Raw genomic sequence first — 20,359 nt, forward strand, 5'->3', positions numbered from 1 at the left:
TTATACAGATGGCGGTGTAGATATTTCCATGTTTATAGAGATAGCTGTGTAGATATTTCCATGTTTACACAGATAGCGGTTTAGATATTTCCATGTTTATACAGATCGCAGTGTAGATATTTAAATGTTTATACAGATCGCGGTGTAGATATTTCCATGTTTATACACATAGCGGTGTAGATATTTCCATGTTTATACAGATGACGGTGTAGATATTTCCATGTTTATAGAGATGGCGGTGTAGATATTTCCATGTTTATAGAGATGGCGGTGTAGATATATCAATGTTCATAGACATAGCAGTGAGGATATTTCCATGTTTATACAGATAGCAGTGTAGATATTTTCATGTTTATACATATTGCGGTGGAGATTTGTCCATGTTTATACAGATAGCAATGGAGATATTTCCACGTTAATACACATAGCGGTGTAGATATTTCCATGTTTATACAGATAGCGTTGTAGATATTTCCATGTTTATACAGATGGCTGTGCCGATATTTCCATGTTTATACAGAGTTCTCTGTAGATATTTCCATGTTTATATAGATGACAGTGCAGATATTTCCAGGTTTATACAGATGGCTGTGTAGATATTTCCATGTTTATACAGATGGCTGTGTAGATATTTCCATGTTTATACAGATGACTCTGTAGGTATTTCCATGTTTATACAGATGGCGGTGTAGATATTTCCATGTTTATAGAGATAGCTGTGTAGATATTTCCATGTTTACACAGATAGCGGTTTAGTTATTTCCATGTTTATACAGATCGCGGTGTAGATATTTCCATCTTTATACAGATCGCGGTGTAGATATTTGCATGTTTATACCGATAGCGGTGTAGATATTTCCATGTTTATACAGATGACGGTGTAGATATTTCCATGTTGATAGAGATGGCGGTGTAGATATTTCCATGTTTATAGAGATAGCGGTGTAGATATATCAATGTTCATAGAGATAGCAGTGAGGATATTTCCATGTTTATACAGATAGCAGTCTAGATATTTCCACTTTTATAGAGATAGTGGTTCAGATATTTCATATTTATACAGAGAGCCGTGTAGATATTTCCATGTTTATACAGATTGCGGTGTAGATATTTCCATGTTTATACAGATAGCGGTGTAGATATTTCCACGTTTATACAGATGGCGGTGTAGATATTTCCATCTTTCTACAAATGGCAGTGTAGATATTTCCATGTTTATAGAGATGGCGGTGTAGATATTTCCATGTTTATATAGACGGCAGTGTAGATATTTTCTTGTTTATGTAGATGGCGTTGTAGATACTTCCATGTTTAAAGAAATGGCGGTGTGTATATTTCCATGTTGATGGAGATAGCGGTGTAGATATTTCCATGTTTATAGAGATAGCGGTGTAGTTATTTCCATGTTTATAGAGATAGCGGTGTAGATATTTCCATGTATATACAGAAGGCTGTGTAGATATTTCCATGTTTATACAGATGGCTGTGTAGATATTTCCATGTTTATACAGATGGCTTTGTAGATATTTCCATGTTTATGCAGATGACTTTGTAGGTATTTCCATGTTTATACAGATGGCGGTGTAGATATTTCCATGTTTATAGAGATAGCTGTGTAGCTATTTCCATGTTTATACAGATAGCGGTGTAGATATTTCCATGTTTATACAGATCGTGGTGAAGATATTTCCATGTTTATACAGATCACGGTGTACATATTTCCATGTTTATACAGATCGCGGTGTAGATATTTCTATGTTTATACAGATAGCGGTGTAGATATTTCCATTTTTATACAGATAGCGGTATAGATATTTCCATGTTTATAGAGATAGCGGTGTAGGTATTTCCATGTTTATAGACATAGCGGTGTACATATTTCCATGTTTATATAGACGGCGTTTTAGATATTTCCATGTTTATACCGATAGCGGTGTTGCTGTTTCCACGTTTATTCAGATAGCGATGTAGATATTTCCATGTTTATACAGCTCGCAGTGCAGATATTTATATCTTTATATAGATGGCATTGTAGTTATTTACTTATTGACACAGATGGCGGTGTAGATGTTTCCATGTTTATACAGATGGCGGAGTAGTTAGTTCCATGTTTATGGAGATAGCAGTGTAGATATTTTTCATGTTTATAGAGATGGCGGTGTAGATATTTCCACGTTTATAGAGATAGCAGTGTAGATATTTACATGTTTATACTGATGACTTTATAGGTATTTCCTTGTTTTTACAGATGGCAGTGCAGATATTTCCATGTTTATAGAGATAGCGGTGTAGTTATTTCCATGTTTATAGAGATAGCGGTGTAGATATTTCCATGTATATACAGAAGGCTGTGTAGATATTTCCATGTTTATACAGATGGCTGTGTAGATATTTCCATGTTTATACAGATGGCTTTGTAGATATTTCCATGTTTATGCAGATGACTTTGTAGGTATTTCCATGTTTATATAGATGACAGTGCAGATATTTCCATGTTTATAGAGATAGCTGTGTAGATATTTCCATGTTTACACAGATAGCGGTTTAGATATTTCCATGTTTATACAGATCGCGGTGTAGATATTTCCATGTTTATACAGATCGCGGTGTAGATATTTGCATGTTTATACCGATAGCGGTGTAGATATTTCCATGTTTATACAGATGGCGGTGTAGATATTTCCATGTTTATAGAGATAGCGGTGTAGATATATCAATGTTCATAGAGATAGCAGTGAGGATATTTCCATGTTTATAGAGATAGCAGTCTAGATATTTCCACTTTTATAGAGATAGTGGTTCAGATATTTCATATTTATACAGAGAGCGGTGTAGATATTTCCATGTTTATGCAGATTGCGGTGTAGATATTTCCATGTTTATACAGATAGCGGTGTAGATATTTCCACGTTTATACAGATGGCGGTGTAGATATTTCCATCTTTCTACAAATGGCAGTGTAGATATTTCCATGTTTATAGAGATGTCGGTGTAGATATTTCCATGTTTATATAGATGGCAGTGTAGATATTTTCTTGTTTATGTAGATGGCGTTGTAGATACCTCCATGTTTAAAGAGATGGCGGTGTGTATATTTCCATGTTGATGGAGATAGCGGTGTAGATATTTCCATGTTTATAGAGATAGCGGTGTAGTTATTTCCATGTTTATAGAGATAGCGGTGTAGATATTTCCATGTTTCTACAGATGACTGTGTAGATATTTCCATGTTTGTACAGATGGCAGTGTAGATATTTCCATGTTTATAGAGATAGAAGTGTAGATATTTTCATGTTTATCCATATTGCGGTGGAGATTTGTCCATGTTTATACAGATAGCAATGGGGATATTTCCACGTTAATAAACATAGCGGTGTAGATATTTCCATGTTTATACACATAGCGTTGTAGATATTTCCATGTTTATACAGATGGCTGTGCCGAAATTTCCATGTTTATACAGAGTTCTCTGTAGATATTTCCATGTTTATATAGATGACAGTGCAGATATTTCCAGGTTTATACAGATGGCTGTGTAGGTATTTCCATGTTTATACAGATGGCTGTGTAGATATTTCCATGTTTATACAGATGCCTTTGTAGGTATTTCCATGTTTATACAGATGGCTGTGCCGATATTTCCATGTTTATACAGAGTTCTCTGTAGATATTTCCATGTTTATAGAGATAGCTGTGTAGATATTTCCATGTTTACACAGATAGCGGTTTAGATATTTCCATGTTTATACAGATCGCAGTGTAGATATTTAAATGTTTATACAGATCGCGGTGTAGATATTTCCATGTTTATACACATAGCGGTGTAGATATTTCCATGTTTATACAGATGACGGTGTAGATATTTCCATGTTTATAGAGATGGCGGTGTAGATATTTCCATGTTTATAGAGATGGCGGTGTAGATATATCAATGTTCATAGACATAGCAGTGAGGATATTTCCATGTTTATACAGATAGCAGTGTAGATATTTTCATGTTTATACATATTGCGGTGGAGATTTGTCCATGTTTATACAGATAGCAATGGAGATATTTCCACGTTAATACACATAGCGGTGTAGATATTTCCATGTTTATACAGATAGCGTTGTAGATATTTCCATGTTTATACAGATGGCTGTGCCGATATTTCCATGTTTATACAGAGTTCTCTGTAGATATTTCCATGTTTATATAGATGACAGTGCAGATATTTCCAGGTTTATACAGATGGCTGTGTAGATATTTCCATGTTTATACAGATGGCTGTGTAGATATTTCCATGTTTATACAGATGACTCTGTAGGTATTTCCATGTTTATACAGATGGCGGTGTAGATATTTCCATGTTTATAGAGATAGCTGTGTAGATATTTCCATGTTTACACAGATAGCGGTTTAGTTATTTCCATGTTTATACAGATCGCGGTGTAGATATTTCCATCTTTATACAGATCGCGGTGTAGATATTTGCATGTTTATACCGATAGCGGTGTAGATATTTCCATGTTTATACAGATGACGGTGTAGATATTTCCATGTTGATAGAGATGGCGGTGTAGATATTTCCATGTTTATAGAGATAGCGGTGTAGATATATCAATGTTCATAGAGATAGCAGTGAGGATATTTCCATGTTTATACAGATAGCAGTCTAGATATTTCCACTTTTATAGAGATAGTGGTTCAGATATTTCATATTTATACAGAGAGCCGTGTAGATATTTCCATGTTTATACAGATTGCGGTGTAGATATTTCCATGTTTATACAGATAGCGGTGTAGATATTTCCACGTTTATACAGATGGCGGTGTAGATATTTCCATCTTTCTACAAATGGCAGTGTAGATATTTCCATGTTTATAGAGATGGCGGTGTAGATATTTCCATGTTTATATAGACGGCAGTGTAGATATTTTCTTGTTTATGTAGATGGCGTTGTAGATACTTCCATGTTTAAAGAAATGGCCGTGTGTATATTTCCATGTTGATGGAGATAGCGGTGTAGATATTTCCATGTTTATAGAGATAGCGGTGTAGTTATTTCCATGTTTATAGAGATAGCGGTGTAGATATTTCCATGTATATACAGAAGGCTGTGTAGATATTTCCATGTTTATACAGATGGCTGTGTAGATATTTCCATGTTTATACAGATGGCTTTGTAGATATTTCCATGTTTATGCAGATGACTTTGTAGGTATTTCCATGTTTATATAGATGACAGTGCAGATATTTCCATGTTTATAGAGATAGCTGTGTAGATATTTCCATGTTTACACAGATAGCGGTTTAGATATTTCCATGTTTATACAGATCGCGGTGTAGATATTTCCATGTTTATACAGATCGCGGTGTAGATATTTGCATGTTTATACCGATAGCCGTGTAGATATTTCCATGTTTATACAGATGGCGGTGTAGATATTTCCATGTTTATAGAGATAGCGGTGTAGATATATCAATGTTCATAGAGATAGCAGTGAGGATATTTCCATGTTTATAGAGATAGCAGTCTAGATATTTCCACTTTTATAGAGATAGTGGTTCAGATATTTCATATTTATACAGAGAGCGGTGTAGATATTTCCATGTTTATGCAGATTGCGGTGTAGATATTTCCATGTTTATACAGATAGCGGTGTAGATATTTCCACGTTTATACAGATGGCGGTGTAGATATTTCCATCTTTCTACAAATGGCAGTGTAGATATTTCCATGTTTATAGAGATGTCGGTGTAGATATTTCCATGTTTATATAGATGGCAGTGTAGATATTTTCTTGTTTATGTAGATGGCGTTGTAGATACCTCCATGTTTAAAGAGATGGCGGTGTGTATATTTCCATGTTGATGGAGATAGCGGTGTAGATATTTCCATGTTTATAGAGATAGCGGTGTAGTTATTTCCATGTTTATAGAGATAGCGGTGTAGATATTTCCATGTTTCTACAGATGACTGTGTAGATATTTCCATGTTTGTACAGATGGCAGTGTAGATATTTCCATGTTTATAGAGATAGAAGTGTAGATATTTTCATGTTTATCCATATTGCGGTGGAGATTTGTCCATGTTTATACAGATAGCAATGGGGATGTTTCCACGTTAATAAACATAGCGGTGTAGATATTTCCATGTTTATACACATAGCGTTGTAGATATTTCCATGTTTATACAGATGGCTGTGCCGAAATTTCCATGTTTATACAGAGTTCTCTGTAGATATTTCCATGTTTATATAGATGACAGTGCAGATATTTCCAGGTTTATACAGATGGCTGTGTAGGTATTTCCATGTTTATACAGATGGCTGTGTAGATATTTCCATGTTTATACAGATGCCTTTGTAGGTATTTCCATGTTTATACAGATGGCGGTGTAGATATTTCCATGTTTATAGAGATAGCTGTGTAGATATTTCCATGTTTACACAGATAGCGGTTTAGATATTTCCATGTTTATACAGATCGCAGTGTAGATATTTAAATGTTTATACAGATCGCGGTGTAGATATTTCCATGTTTATACACATAGCGGTGTAGATATTTCCATGTTTATACAGATGACGGTGTAGATATTTCCATGTTGATAGAGATGGCGGTGTAGATATTTCCATGTTTATAGAGATGGCGGTGTAGATATATCAATGTTCATAGACATAGCAGTGAGGATATTTCCATGTTTATACAGATAGCAGTGTAGATATTTTCATGTTTATACATATTGCGGTGGAGATTTGTCCATGTTTATACAGATAGCAATGGAGATATTTCCACGTTAATACACATAGCGGTGTAGATATTTCCATGTTTATACAGATAGCGTTGTAGATATTTCCATGTTTATACAGATGGCTGTGCCGATATTTCCATGTTTATACAGAGTTCTCTGTAGATATTTCCATGTTTATATAGATGACAGTGCAGATATTTCCAGGTTTATACAGATGGCTGTGTAGATATTTCCATGTTTATACAGATGGCTGTGTAGATATTTCCATGTTTATACAGATGACTCTGTAGGTATTTCCATGTTTATACAGATGGCGGTGTAGATATTTCCATGTTTATAGAGATAGCTGTGTAGATATTTCCATGTTTACACAGATAGCGGTTTAGTTATTTCCATGTTTATACAGATCGCGGTGTAGATATTTCCATCTTTATACAGATCGCGGTGTAGATATTTGCATGTTTATACCGATAGCGGTGTAGATATTTCCATGTTTATACAGATGACGGTGTAGATATTTCCATGTTTATAGAGATGGCGGTGTAGATATTTCCATGTTTATAGAGATAGCGGTGTAGATATATCAATGTTCATAGAGATAGCAGTGAGGATATTTCCATGTTTATACAGATAGCAGTCTAGATATTTCCACTTTTATAGAGATAGTGGTTCAGATATTTCATATTTATACAGAGAGCCGTGTAGATATTTCCATGTTTATACAGATTGCGGTGTAGATATTTCCATGTTTATACAGATAGCGGTGTAGATATTTCCACGTTTATACAGATGGCGGTGTAGATATTTCCATCTTTCTACAAATGGCAGTGTAGATATTTCCATGTTTATAGAGATGGCGGTGTAGATATTTCCATGTTTATATAGACGGCAGTGTAGATATTTTCTTGTTTATGTAGATGGCGTTGTAGATACTTCCATGTTTAAAGAAATGGCGGTGTGTATATTTCCATGTTGATGGAGATAGCGGTGTAGATATTTCCATGTTTATAGAGATAGCGGTGTAGTTATTTCCATGTTTATAGAGATAGCGGTGTAGATATTTCCATGTATATACAGAAGGCTGTGTAGATATTTCCATGTTTATACAGATGGCTGTGTAGATATTTCCATGTTTATACAGATGGCTTTGTAGATATTTCCATGTTTATGCAGATGACTTTGTAGGTATTTCCATGTTTATACAGATGGCGGTGTAGATATTTCCATGTTTATAGAGATAGCTGTGTAGCTATTTCCATGTTTATACAGATAGCGGTGTAGATATTTCCATGTTTATACAGATCGTGGTGAAGATATTTCCATGTTTATACAGATCACGGTGTACATATTTCCATGTTTATACAGATCGCGGTGTAGATATTTCTATGTTTATACAGATAGCGGTGTAGATATTTCCATTTTTATACAGATAGCGGTATAGATATTTCCATGTTTATAGAGATAGCGGTGTAGGTATTTCCATGTTTATAGACATAGCGGTGTACATATTTCCATGTTTATATAGACGGCGTTTTAGATATTTCCATGTTTATACCGATAGCGGTGTTGCTGTTTCCACGTTTATTCAGATAGCGATGTAGATATTTCCATGTTTATACAGCTCGCAGTGCAGATATTTATATCTTTATATAGATGGCATTGTAGTTATTTACTTATTGACACAGATGGCGGTGTAGATGTTTCCATGTTTATACAGATGGCGGAGTAGTTAGTTCCATGTTTATGGAGATGGCAGTGTAGATATTTTTCATGTTTATAGAGATGGCGGTGTAGATATTTCCACGTTTATAGAGATAGCAGTGTAGATATTTACATGTTTATACTGATGACTTTATAGGTATTTCCTTGTTTTTACAGATGGCAGTGCAGATATTTCCATGTTTATAGAGATAGCGGTGTAGTTATTTCCATGTTTATAGAGATAGCGGTGTAGATATTTCCATGTATATACAGAAGGCTGTGTAGATATTTCCATGTTTATACAGATGGCTGTGTAGATATTTCCATGTTTATACAGATGGCTTTGTAGATATTTCCATGTTTATGCAGATGACTTTGTAGGTATTTCCATGTTTATATAGATGACAGTGCAGATATTTCCATGTTTATAGAGATAGCTGTGTAGATATTTCCATGTTTACACAGATAGCGGTTTAGATATTTCCATGTTTATACAGATCGCGGTGTAGATATTTCCATGTTTATACAGATCGCGGTGTAGATATTTGCATGTTTATACCGATAGCGGTGTAGATATTTCCATGTTTATACAGATGGCGGTGTAGATATTTCCATGTTTATAGAGATAGCGGTGTAGATATATCAATGTTCATAGAGATAGCAGTGAGGATATTTCCATGTTTATAGAGATAGCAGTCTAGATATTTCCACTTTTATAGAGATAGTGGTTCAGATATTTCATATTTATACAGAGAGCGGTGTAGATATTTCCATGTTTATGCAGATTGCGGTGTAGATATTTCCATGTTTATACAGATAGCGGTGTAGATATTTCCACGTTTATACAGATGGCGGTGTAGATATTTCCATCTTTCTACAAATGGCAGTGTAGATATTTCCATGTTTATAGAGATGTCGGTGTAGATATTTCCATGTTTATATAGATGGCAGTGTAGATATTTTCTTGTTTATGTAGATGGCGTTGTAGATACCTCCATGTTTAAAGAGATGGCGGTGTGTATATTTCCATGTTGATGGAGATAGCGGTGTAGATATTTCCATGTTTATAGAGATAGCGGTGTAGTTATTTCCATGTTTATAGAGATAGCGGTGTAGATATTTCCATGTTTCTACAGATGACTGTGTAGATATTTCCATGTTTGTACAGATGGCAGTGTAGATATTTCCATGTTTATAGAGATAGAAGTGTAGATATTTTCATGTTTATCCATATTGCGGTGGAGATTTGTCCATGTTTATACAGATAGCAATGGGGATATTTCCACGTTAATAAACATAGCGGTGTAGATATTTCCATGTTTATACACATAGCGTTGTAGATATTTCCATGTTTATACAGATGGCTGTGCCGAAATTTCCATGTTTATACAGAGTTCTCTGTAGATATTTCCATGTTTATATAGATGACAGTGCAGATATTTCCAGGTTTATACAGATGGCTGTGTAGGTATTTCCATGTTTATACAGATGGCTGTGTAGATATTTCCATGTTTATACAGATGCCTTTGTAGGTATTTCCATGTTTATACAGATGGCTGTGCCGATATTTCCATGTTTATACAGAGTTCTCTGTAGATATTTCCATGTTTATAGAGATAGCTGTGTAGATATTTCCATGTTTACACAGATAGCGGTTTAGATATTTCCATGTTTATACAGATCGCAGTGTAGATATTTAAATGTTTATACAGATCGCGGTGTAGATATTTCCATGTTTATACACATAGCGGTGTAGATATTTCCATGTTTATACAGATGACGGTGTAGATATTTCCATGTTGATAGAGATGGCGGTGTAGATATTTCCATGTTTATAGAGATGGCGGTGTAGATATATCAATGTTCATAGACATAGCAGTGAGGATATTTCCATGTTTATACAGATAGCAGTGTAGATATTTTCATGTTTATACATATTGCGGTGGAGATTTGTCCATGTTTATACAGATAGCAATGGAGATATTTCCACGTTAATACACATAGCGGTGTAGATATTTCCATGTTTATACAGATAGCGTTGTAGATATTTCCATGTTTATACAGATGGCTGTGCCGATATTTCCATGTTTATACAGAGTTCTCTGTAGATATTTCCATGTTTATATAGATGACAGTGCAGATATTTCCAGGTTTATACAGATGGCTGTGTAGATATTTCCATGTTTATACAGATGGCTGTGTAGATATTTCCATGTTTATACAGATGACTCTGTAGGTATTTCCATGTTTATACAGATGGCGGTGTAGATATTTCCATGTTTATAGAGATAGCTGTGTAGATATTTCCATGTTTACACAGATAGCGGTTTAGTTATTTCCATGTTTATACAGATCGCGGTGTAGATATTTCCATCTTTATACAGATCGCGGTGTAGATATTTGCATGTTTATACCGATAGCGGTGTAGATATTTCCATGTTTATACAGATGACGGTGTAGATATTTCCATGTTGATAGAGATGGCGGTGTAGATATTTCCATGTTTATAGAGATAGCGGTGTAGATATATCAATGTTCATAGAGATAGCAGTGAGGATATTTCCATGTTTATACAGATAGCAGTCTAGATATTTCCACTTTTATAGAGATAGTGGTTCAGATATTTCATATTTATACAGAGAGCCGTGTAGATATTTCCATGTTTATACAGATTGCGGTGTAGATATTTCCATGTTTATACAGATAGCGGTGTAGATATTTCCACGTTTATACAGATGGCGGTGTAGATATTTCCATCTTTCTACAAATGGCAGTGTAGATATTTCCATGTTTATAGAGATGGCGGTGTAGATATTTCCATGTTTATATAGACGGCAGTGTAGATATTTTCTTGTTTATGTAGATGGCGTTGTAGATACTTCCATGTTTAAAGAAATGGCGGTGTGTATATTTCCATGTTGATGGAGATAGCGGTGTAGATATTTCCATGTTTATAGAGATAGCGGTGTAGTTATTTCCATGTTTATAGAGATAGCGGTGTAGATATTTCCATGTATATACAGAAGGCTGTGTAGATATTTCCATGTTTATACAGATGGCTGTGTAGATATTTCCATGTTTATACAGATGGCTTTGTAGATATTTCCATGTTTATGCAGATGACTTTGTAGGTATTTCCATGTTTATATAGATGACAGTGCAGATATTTCCATGTTTATAGAGATAGCTGTGTAGATATTTCCATGTTTACACAGATAGCGGTTTAGATATTTCCATGTTTATACAGATCGCGGTGTAGATATTTCCATGTTTATACAGATCGCGGTGTAGATATTTGCATGTTTATACCGATAGCCGTGTAGATATTTCCATGTTTATACAGATGGCGGTGTAGATATTTCCATGTTTATAGAGATAGCGGTGTAGATATATCAATGTTCATAGAGATAGCAGTGAGGATATTTCCATGTTTATAGAGATAGCAGTCTAGATATTTCCACTTTTATAGAGATAGTGGTTCAGATATTTCATATTTATACAGAGAGCGGTGTAGATATTTCCATGTTTATGCAGATTGCGGTGTAGATATTTCCATGTTTATACAGATAGCGGTGTAGATATTTCCACGTTTATACAGATGGCGGTGTAGATATTTCCATCTTTCTACAAATGGCAGTGTAGATATTTCCATGTTTATAGAGATGTCGGTGTAGATATTTCCATGTTTATATAGATGGCAGTGTAGATATTTTCTTGTTTATGTAGATGGCGTTGTAGATACCTCCATGTTTAAAGAGATGGCGGTGTGTATATTTCCATGTTGATGGAGATAGCGGTGTAGATATTTCCATGTTTATAGAGATAGCGGTGTAGTTATTTCCATGTTTATAGAGATAGCGGTGTAGATATTTCCATGTTTCTACAGATGACTGTGTAGATATTTCCATGTTTGTACAGATGGCAGTGTAGATATTTCCATGTTTATAGAGATAGAAGTGTAGATATTTTCATGTTTATCCATATTGCGGTGGAGATTTGTCCATGTTTATACAGATAGCAATGGGGATGTTTCCACGTTAATAAACATAGCGGTGTAGATATTTCCATGTTTATACACATAGCGTTGTAGATATTTCCATGTTTATACAGATGGCTGTGCCGAAATTTCCATGTTTATACAGAGTTCTCTGTAGATATTTCCATGTTTATATAGATGACAGTGCAGATATTTCCAGGTTTATACAGATGGCTGTGTAGGTATTTCCATGTTTATACAGATGGCTGTGTAGATATTTCCATGTTTATACAGATGCCTTTGTAGGTATTTCCATGTTTATACAGATGGCGGTGTAGATATTTCCATGTTTATAGAGATAGCTGTGTAGATATTTCCATGTTTACACAGATAGCGGTTTAGATATTTCCATGTTTATACAGATCGCAGTGTAGATATTTAAATGTTTATACAGATCGCGGTGTAGATATTTCCATGTTTATACACATAGCGGTGTAGATATTTCCATGTTTATACAGATGACGGTGTAGATATTTCCATGTTGATAGAGATGGCGGTGTAGATATTTCCATGTTTATAGAGATGGCGGTGTAGATATATCAATGTTCATAGACATAGCAGTGAGGATATTTCCATGTTTATACAGATAGCAGTGTAGATATTTTCATGTTTATACATATTGCGGTGGAGATTTGTCCATGTTTATACAGATAGCAATGGAGATATTTCCACGTTAATACACATAGCGGTGTAGATATTTCCATGTTTATACAGATAGCGTTGTAGATATTTCCATGTTTATACAGATGGCTGTGCCGATATTTCCATGTTTATACAGAGTTCTCTGTAGATATTTCCATGTTTATATAGATGACAGTGCAGATATTTCCAGGTTTATACAGATGGCTGTGTAGATATTTCCATGTTTATACAGATGGCTGTGTAGATATTTCCATGTTTATACAGATGACTCTGTAGGTATTTCCATGTTTATACAGATGGCGGTGTAGATATTTCCATGTTTATAGAGATAGCTGTGTAGATATTTCCATGTTTACACAGATAGCGGTTTAGTTATTTCCATGTTTATACAGATCGCGGTGTAGATATTTCCATCTTTATACAGATCGCGGTGTAGATATTTGCATGTTTATACCGATAGCGGTGTAGATATTTCCATGTTTATACAGATGACGGTGTAGATATTTCCATGTTGATAGAGATGGCGGTGTAGATATTTCCATGTTTATAGAGATAGCGGTGTAGATATATCAATGTTCATAGAGATAGCAGTGAGGATATTTCCATGTTTATACAGATAGCAGTCTAGATATTTCCACTTTTATAGAGATAGTGGTTCAGATATTTCATATTTATACAGAGAGCCGTGTAGATATTTCCATGTTTATACAGATTGCGGTGTAGATATTTCCATGTTTATACAGATAGCGGTGTAGATATTTCCACGTTTATACAGATGGCGGTGTAGATATTTCCATCTTTCTACAAATGGCAGTGTAGATATTTCCATGTTTATAGAGATGGCGGTGTAGATATTTCCATGTTTATATAGACGGCAGTGTAGATATTTTCTTGTTTATGTAGATGGCGTTGTAGATACTTCCATGTTTAAAGAAATGGCGGTGTGTATATTTCCATGTTGATGGAGATAGCGGTGTAGATATTTCCATGTTTATAGAGATAGCGGTGTAGTTATTTCCATGTTTATAGAGATAGCGGTGTAGATATTTCCATGTATATACAGAAGGCTGTGTAGATATTTCCATGTTTATACAGATGGCTGTGTAGATATTTCCATGTTTATACAGATGGCTTTGTAGATATTTCCATGTTTATGCAGATGACTTTGTAGGTATTTCCATGTTTATACAGATGGCGGTGTAGATATTTCCATGTTTATAGAGATAGCTGTGTAGCTATTTCCATGTTTATACAGATAGCGGTGTAGATATTTCCATGTTTATACAGATCGTGGTGAAGATATTTCCATGTTTATACAGATCACGGTGTACATATTTCCATGTTTATACAGATCGCGGTGTAGATATTTCTATGTTTATACAGATAGCGGTGTAGATATTTCCATTTTTATACAGATAGCGGTATAGATATTTCCATGTTTATAGAGATAGCGGTGTAGGTATTTCCATGTTTATAGACATAGCGGTGTACATATTTCCATGTTTATATAGACGGCGTTTTAGATATTTCCATGTTTATACCGATAGCGGTGTTGCTGTTTCCACGTTTATTCAGATAGCGATGTAGATATTTCCATGTTTATACAGCTCGCAGTGCAGATATTTATATCTTTATATAGATGGCATTGTAGTTATTTACTTATTGACACAGATGGCGGTGTAGATGTTTCCATGTTTATACAGATGGCGGAGTAGTTAGTTCCATGTTTATGGAGATGGCAGTGTAGATATTTTTCATGTTTATAGAGATGGCGGTGTAGATATTTCCACGTTTATAGAGATAGCAGTGTAGATATTTACATGTTTATACTGATGACTTTATAGGTATTTCCTTGTTTTTACAGATGGCAGTGCAGATATTTCCATGTTTATAGAGATAGCGGTGTAGTTATTTCCATGTTTATAGAGATAGCGGTGTAGATATTTCCATGTATATACAGAAGGCTGTGTAGATATTTCCATGTTTATACAGATGGCTGTGTAGATATTTCCATGTTTATACAGATGGCTTTGTAGATATTTCCATGTTTATGCAGATGACTTTGTAGGTATTTCCATGTTTATATAGATGACAGTGCAGATATTTCCATGTTTATAGAGATAGCTGTGTAGATATTTCCATGTTTACACAGATAGCGGTTTAGATATTTCCATGTTTATACAGATCGCGGTGTAGATATTTCCATGTTTATACAGATCGCGGTGTAGATATTTGCATGTTTATACCGATAGCGGTGTAGATATTTCCATGTTTATACAGATGGCGGTGTAGATATTTCCATGTTTATAGAGATAGCGGTGTAGATATATCAATGTTCATAGAGATAGCAGTGAGGATATTTCCATGTTTATAGAGATAGCAGTCTAGATATTTCCACTTTTATAGAGATAGTGGTTCAGATATTTCATATTTATACAGAGAGCGGTGTAGATATTTCCATGTTTATGCAGATTGCGGTGTAGATATTTCCATGTTTATACAGATAGCGGTGTAGATATTTCCACGTTTATACAGATGGCGGTGTAGATATTTCCATCTTTCTACAAATGGCAGTGTAGATATTTCCATGTTTATAGAGATGTCGGTGTAGATATTTCCATGTTTATATAGATGGCAGTGTAGATATTTTCTTGTTTATGTAGATGGCGTTGTAGATACCTCCATGTTTAAAGAGATGGCGGTGTGTATATTTCCATGTTGATGGAGATAGCGGTGTAGATATTTCCATGTTTATAGAGATAGCGGTGTAGTTATTTCCATGTTTATAGAGATAGCGGTGTAGATATTTCCATGTTTCTACAGATGACTGTGTAGATATTTCCATGTTTGTACAGATGGCAGTGTAGATATTTCCATGTTTATAGAGATAGAAGTGTAGATATTTTCATGTTTATCCATATTGCGGTGGAGATTTGTCCATGTTTATACAGATAGCAATGGGGATATTTCCACGTTAATAAACATAGCGGTGTAGATATTTCCATGTTTATACACATAGCGTTGTAGATATTTCCATGTTTATACAGATGGCTGTGCCGAAATTTCCATGTTTATACAGAGTTCTCTGTAGATATTTCCATGTTTATATAGATGACAGTGCAGATATTTCCAGGTTTATACAGATGGCTGTGTAGGTATTTCCATGTTTATACAGATGGCTGTGTAGATATTTCCATGTTTATACAGATGCCTTTGTAGGTATTTCCATGTTTATACAGATGGCGGTGTAGATATTTCCATGTTTATAGAGATAGCTGTGTAGATATTTCCATGTTTACACAGATAGCGGTTTAGATATTTCCATGTTTATACAGATCGCAGTGTAGATATTTAAATGTTTATACAGATCGCGGTGTAGATATTTCCATGTTTATACACATAGCGGTGTAGATATTTCCATGTTTATACAGATGACGGTGTAGATATTTCCATGTTTATAGAGATGGCGGTGTAGATATTTCCATGTTTATAGAGATGGCGGTGTAGATATATCAATGTTCATAGACATAGCAGTGAGGATATTTCCATGTTTATACAGATAGCAGTGTAGATATTTTCATGTTTATACATATTGCGGTGGAGATTTGTCCATGTTTATACAGATAGCAATGGAGATATTTCCACGTTAATACACATAGCGGTGTAGATATTTCCATGTTTATACAGATAGCGTTGTAGATATTTCCATGTTTATACAGATGGCTGTGCCGATATTTCCATGTTTATACAGAGTTCTCTGTAGATATTTCCATGTTTATATAGATGACAGTGCAGATATTTCCAGGTTTATACAGATGGCTGTGTAGATATTTCCATGTTTATACAGATGGCTGTGTAGATATTTCCATGTTTATACAGATGACTCTGTAGGTATTTCCATGTTTATACAGATGGCGGTGTAGATATTTCCATGTTTATAGAGATAGCTGTGTAGATATTTCCATGTTTACACAGATAGCGGTTTAGTTATTTCCATGTTTATACAGATCGCGGTGTAGATATTTCCATCTTTATACAGATCGCGGTGTAGATATTTGCATGTTTATACCGATAGCGGTGTAGATATTTCCATGTTTATACAGATGACGGTGTAGATATTTCCATGTTGATAGAGATGGCGGTGTAGATATTTCCATGTTTATAGAGATAGCGGTGTAGATATATCAATGTTCATAGAGATAGCAGTGAGGATATTTCCATGTTTATACAGATAGCAGTCTAGATATTTCCACTTTTATAGAGATAGTGGTTCAGATATTTCATATTTATACAGAGAGCCGTGTAGATATTTCCATGTTTATACAGATTGCGGTGTAGATATTTCCATGTTTATACAGATAGCGGTGTAGATATTTCCACGTTTATACAGATGGCGGTGTAGATATTTCCATCTTTCTACAAATGGCAGTGTAGATATTTCCATGTTTATAGAGATGGCGGTGTAGATATTTCCATGTTTATATAGACGGCAGTGTAGATATTTTCTTGTTTATGTAGATGGCGTTGTAGATACTTCCATGTTTAAAGAAATGGCGGTGTGTATATTTCCATGTTGATGGAGATAGCGGTGTAGATATTTCCATGTTTATAGAGATAGCGGTGTAGTTATTTCCATGTTTATAGAGATAGCGGTGTAGATATTTCCATGTATATACAGAAGGCTGTGTAGATATTTCCATGTTTATACAGATGGCTGTGTAGATATTTCCATGTTTATACAGATGGCTTTGTAGATATTTCCATGTTTATGCAGATGACTTTGTAGGTATTTCCATGTTTATACAGATGGCGGTGTAGATATTTCCATGTTTATAGAGATAGCTGTGTAGCTATTTCCATGTTTATACAGATAGCGGTGTAGATATTTCCATGTTTATACAGATCGTGGTGAAGATATTTCCATGTTTATACAGATCACGGTGTACATATTTCCATGTTTATACAGATCGCGGTGTAGATATTTCTATGTTTATACAGATAGCGGTGTAGATATTTCCATTTTTATACAGATAGCGGTATAGATATTTCCATGTTTATAGAGATAGCGGTGTAGGTATTTCCATGTTTATAGACATAGCGGTGTACATATTTCCATGTTTATATAGACGGCGTTTTAGATATTTCCATGTTTATACTGATAGCGGTGTTGCTGTTTCCACGTTTATTCAGATAGCGATGTAGATATTTCCATGTTTATACAGCTCGCAGTGCAGATATTTATATCTTTATATAGATGGCATTGTAGTTATTTACTTATTGACACAGATGGCGGTGTAGATGTTTCCATGTTTATACTGATGGCGGAGTAGTTAGTTCCATGTTTATGGAGATGGCAGTGTAGATATTTTTCATGTTTATAGAGATGGTGGTGTAGATATTTCCACGTTTATAGAGATAGCAGTGTAGATATTTACATGTTTATACTGATGACTTTATAGGTATTTCCTTGTTTTTACAGATGGCAGTGCAGATATTTCCATGTTTATAGAGATAGCGGTGTAGATATTTCCATGTTTATACAGATGGCGGTGCTGATATTTCCATCAATACACAGATGGCCGTGTAGATATTTCCATGTTTATACCAATAGCGGTGTTTTTATTTCCATGTTTATATAGATAGCGGTGTAGATATTTCTATGTATATACACATGGCTGTGTAGATATTTTCATGTTTATACAGATGGCGGTGTAGATATTTCCATGTTTATACAGATAACTTTGTAAGTATTTCCATGTTTATACAGATGGCGGTGTAGATATTTCGATGTTTATAGAGACAGCAGTGGAGATATTTCCATGTTTATACAGATAGCGGTGTAGATATTTCCATGTTTATACTGATCACGGTGTAGATATTTCCATGTTTAAACAGATGGCGGTTTAGATATTTCCTTGTTTATACGAATAGAGGTGTAGTTATTTCCATATTTATACAGATAGCGGTGTAGATATTTCCATGTATATACAGATGGCTGTGTAGATATTTCCATGTTTATACAGAAGGCTGTGTAGATATTTCCATGTTTATACAGATGCCTTTGTAGGTATTTCCATGTTTATACAGATGGCGGTGTAGATATTTCCATGTTTATAGAGATAGCTGTGTAGATATTTCCATGTTTACACAGATAGCGGTTTAGATATTTCCATGTTTATACAGATCGCAGTGTAGATATTTAAATGTTTATACAGATCGCGGTGTAGATATTTCCATGTTTATACACATAGCGGTGTAGATATTTCCATGTTTATACAGATGACGGTGTAGATATTTCCATGTTTATAGAGATGGCGGTGTAGATATTTCCATGTTTATAGAGATAGCGGTGTAGATATATCAATGTTCATAGAGATAGCAGTGAGGATATTTCCATGTTTATACAGATAGCAGTGTAGATATTTTCATGTTTATACATATTGCGGTGGAGATTTGTCCATGTTTATACAGATAGCAATGGAGATATTTCCACGTTAATACACATAGCGGTGTAGATATTTCCATGTTTATACAGATAGCGTTGTAGATATTTCCATGTTTATACAGATGGCTGTGCCGATATTTCCATGTTTATACAGAGTTCTGTGTAGATATTTCCATGTTTATATAGATGACAGTGCAGATATTTCCAGGTTTATACAGATGGCTGTGTAGATATTTCCATGTTTATACAGATGGCTGTGTAGATATTTCCATGTTTATACAGATGACTCTGTAGGTATTTCCATGTTTATACAGATGGCGGTGTAGATATTTCCATGTTTATAGAGATAGCTGTGTAGATATTTCCATGTTTACACAGATAGCGGTTTAGTTATTTCCATGTTTATACAGATCGCGGTGTAGATATTTGCATGTTTATACCGATAGCGGTGTAGATATTTCCATGTTTATACAGATGACGGTGTAGATATTTCCATGTTGATAGAGATGGCGGTGTAGATATTTCCATGTTTATAGAGATAGCGGTGTAGATATATCAATGTTCATAGAGATAGCAGTGAGGATATTTCCATGTTTATACAGATAGCAGTCTAGATATTTCCACTTTTATAGAAATAGTGGTTCACATATTTCATATTTATACAGAGAGCCGTGTAGATATTTCCATGTTTATACAGATTGCGGTGTAGATATTTCCATGTTTATACAGATAGCGGTGTAGATATTTCCACGTTTATACAGATGGCGGTGTAGATATTTCCATCTTTCTACAAATGGCAG

This window comes from Pan troglodytes, chromosome 20 (assembly GCF_028858775.2).
Source record: "Pan troglodytes isolate AG18354 chromosome 20, NHGRI_mPanTro3-v2.0_pri, whole genome shotgun sequence".
Lineage (NCBI taxonomy): Eukaryota > Metazoa > Chordata > Mammalia > Primates > Hominidae > Pan > Pan troglodytes.